This window comes from Morone saxatilis, unplaced genomic scaffold, assembly GCF_004916995.1.
Source record: "Morone saxatilis isolate NCDOM2014 unplaced genomic scaffold, NCSU_SB_2.0 Contig15, whole genome shotgun sequence".
Taxonomy (NCBI): Eukaryota; Metazoa; Chordata; class Actinopteri; family Moronidae; genus Morone; species Morone saxatilis.
This window is the reverse complement of record NW_023339707.1, coordinates 9,247,273-9,251,204: the sequence shown is the minus strand read 5'-3', so window position 1 is coordinate 9,251,204 and position 3,932 is coordinate 9,247,273. Positions and strand designations below refer to the sequence as shown.

Genomic DNA, 3,932 nt, shown 5'->3' with positions numbered 1-3,932 from the left:
CCGGGGTGCAGTACCCTTAAACACAGTGACACGGTTTCAGTCTGTAACACTATGCATCAATGATTTCTTTGTTTTGATAAGTGTTGAATAAAACTGCTGAAATCATGATAATTTTTTTCAGGTCAGCTAAGCTAATCTTTGGACCATCTACAAAAAAGTTCCCATGGTCAGTAAATAATGGTCATTATTCGGATATTTAGTACTTTTTTTAAATAAACTATATTACACATTTAATTATTAGTTTCCCTGATATTACGTGTTATTTTCTGTCTTGTGTGTGAATATCTTGGAAAAATGTTGGAAATTAGTGCTGTAACTTTAAGATTTTATCCCTTAGAGTGTCTTCCCATGTGAATCCCACAATAAAAGCATCTTCATCATCAATAAATGAAGCACACATTGGTTTCCCTGTGAATTAATATAGGGTCTGATATTCCCATATAGCTCCATGTACCACATGAAACAATTTTGGTGGTTGAAGGCTGCAGCATTAGCTCTGCCTTCCTACAGAAAGTTAAGAACCCAGAAGATCAGAAGACAAAACTCGTGGAAATCACATCTCATAGCAATCAGGCGGAGAGGTTGCCATAGTGATATCTGCTCTATTCTGCCTACACTTTTTCTCTTAATTTGCTAACAGAGAGAGAGGGGGGCTATTTTGAGGTTGTGTTGTTATGGCACACAAGGGAGGCACACAGATTAAAGACAGCACAGGGCCAGCAGGTTCAAATGAAATCACTGCCTTAGTGCTATTACTTGTGGCTGCACCATCTGATAAACTCAGTGGGTTAATGTGTCTCATTAGGACTGATAAGGATTATATTCGGATTAATTTTTTTGATACTACGGAATTAAAGCACAGTTTTTTTTTAATCTAATAAAAAAAAAGTTTCCTTTAATTGTTGCTTTGGCCATATTTTTACTATACTATTTGTACTAGTGTTAAATACATAGAAACTTAAAAATAGGACATGTCATAAATTAAAAATATTTTAATGGAAATTAAGAACTGTGACATTAATGTGTGTGTGATCAACGGGAAAACCAGACATAGACCTTACAGAAGGAAATGTGAAGTTAAGAGAAGAGAGTGGGAGCAGTGGCTTTAGGTGGACTACTCCTAGGTAATAACATTTGCATTTTACACCTAAGTTAAAGCCGTGCAGACAGCCAGGCCGCGTTGCCATGCCGACCACGCTTCTCTCCTCCTCCCATCATTGGCTCCCGCCTTTGCCAACAACCAGGAAGTTGGCCACAGGAGAAAGGCATATTTACAAATCCTTAACTCTACGAAGACTGAGTGACTCCAGTCTATTATTAGCTCCTGCTGGACCTTTCAAGTGAACTGTGTTTAGGATGGAGGGAGGAAGAGGAGGAGTGAGAGAGGGACAGAGGGCGAAGCGCTGGAATGAATCAGCGGACTAAGAACCATTCCCAGTTCGACTGACGACCTTTATGACCAGAATTTAACCAGGGAACTGGCTTTGAATTTCAAATCCCTGTGCATCAAATGAAGACAATGTCAATGTTTGACCATGTCATTGCCACGACTGCACCCTTCTTACCTTCACAGTGTGTCTACAAAAACAGCACATATTACTCCTCATTATGCACGTTGATAAGGCAGCTCACTACGTGGGGCATATTTATCTTGATTCAGTTACTTGTATTTCTGTTTTTATTTTATTTAAATTCCTGTAGAAAAATGTGCTCAATACTGAGCAATGGATTTATTGTATGTGTTGGTTTCTATGTGATTACAGAGAACTGAATTCTGTCACAAAGGAGGGGTCTCAAATAGCAGGAGAGACAGCTGGCTTACTTAGTTAGCATTAATGAATTAGTGAAAAGGAAAGGTTTTGGCTGCACCAACTCTGAACACAAGCTCCACAAATCTGTGAACTCAAATTTCCACACTTGATGGCACAATGCTCAATAAACTGGCTGATAGCACAGTGGCTGTGTAGAGTTTTTCAAGTTCGTCTGGTGGCAGCTTTAGAACAAGGAGCTCCATCTATGTAAAAGGACACTCTGGCAGCTATGATGACAGCTGAGACAAATGGCACCTGGCAGTGGCAGGTACCTTGTCTCAATTGATGGTGTATTGGTGCTGCAGTGTATTAAGTGCATGAACGTGAAAGAAGACAACTGCATGTGAGCAGATGGACATTGCACAGCAGACAATCCGACTAGCACCACTTGGCTGATTTTACAGGAATAATGTCTGCGAACAGAAATGACTTCAGCATAAGCAGTAATAAAACATACGGATACAAGCATAGCAACAATGGAAACAACAGCCACAGAGTCTGGTAGTCTTCTGTGGGACAAGCCAAAAAAAAAAGAAATTCATCTTATTGTCTTGTGTATCTACCCGAAACCTAAAATCCCAGCAAATCGGGTGTTAACTACAAAACAAATAGCACCAGTAGCTGTTTAGGCTTAGACAGACAGGTAGACTGTGCTTTTTTAACTAATGATAGGCAGTAGGATTCCCAAACACTATGCTCAGTCATATTTAATTATAATTTAGGGCATTTTTGGGTACTGATTTGAGTATTCACATGGGTGCTTAAGTGGGGGAAACGTCCTTCCAGCACTACTTATGCATCACCCAATCCCATTTAATCTAAGTTTAAGGCATCAATCATTACTTCATACCATTCTTAAAATTTCCTAAATGCACATTTTCTGTTCTCAAGACACTTAACAGTCCTGAATCCCAGTCTGCACTACCCTAACATCTTAAATCTCTCATCTTGTTATTCCTTTCCTCCTCTTTCCTCCTCTCTTTGCCCACATCCATTTATTTCACCTCAAGCAGTTTCACATGATTTATGGCCGTATTTTACTCGTTCACCCCTCTGCTCTCCCCTTTGACTCTTACCCACAACGCTTCATTCTTCCTCTGAGCAGATAAAACCACCCTTGTTTTCTTTTCTCCTTCCTGAGCAGCCCTTTCCCAGTTTAGAGACAGTGCAGCGTGGATCGGCATTAGTGCTTGATCCCCATGATCAAAACCACAGATTTTCCATTGTGATGAGCCAAGGCTCCATTACGTTAAACTACTACAGCCCAACTGTGGGATGTTACAGCCTGATAGGAAGAGATGAAATCATGCCAGGAGTAGAGTTTTGGGATGGAGCATTTTGACTGAAAAGGAATATTTAATATTCAATTTGAGCATTATGGAATATTTCAACTGTGAGAGACTTAGTATTTAATATTGTTATTGTGAGCATTGCTCTTCTCAAGCAAAACTCAGAACTGAGAGTTCAAACTGTAAAACAAAAGCTGCTCCACAGTTGATGTATTGCACAGTGACTCTACGTAAACATAGTTTTCTGTTGTACTCAAGTGACCTTTAATTTGTTGTAGTGTTTTTGTCTGCACTGCTACAGACCTCATTTATGCCCTCAGGAAATTCGTCTGTGCTCCAAAGGCCAAGCTATCCTCATACTTGTTATAATTGTTGAAGGTCTTACAGTATTTTTTTAGTTTTACATCTTTTATTCAATGTTTAAATTTAGATTTAAAAGACTTTACATTATGAAATTACACATACATTTAGATAACACTTATTTCTCTTCCTGTGGGTGTTAATTTGACAAAAATAACTAATTTAAGTGCAATGAGCTGCTAAACAGTACTTTTTTGACTGCATTATGTATGTTCATGCAGCACTTTTTCAGTACGTGAAGTTGTGTGACCCACCAGGATCATGGCAGGAACTGTCATGCTTATTTTAAGCCTCAACCCACAATGCATTGCTCTCAGCTCTGCCTATGTATGTGTGTGTATTGAGGGGGCACGATCTGTGTATGCTGTGCTTATGCAAATATTTGCCTCAGTGTGCATGCAATACAAGCATTATTACCTCTGTGGGACTTTTGTGCATGTGTATTTATGAATGTGTGTGTGTGCGTGTGTGT

The 3,932-nt window shown here is 39.3% G+C and overlaps 1 protein-coding gene across 4 annotated transcripts in view; it reads right to left on the bottom strand.

The window, feature by feature from the left end:
* Positions 1 to 3,932, bottom strand: part of acot7 (acyl-CoA thioesterase 7) — a 57,798-nt gene that overhangs the window by 38,721 nt on the left and 15,145 nt on the right. The gene's annotated exons all lie outside the window — the stretch shown is intronic.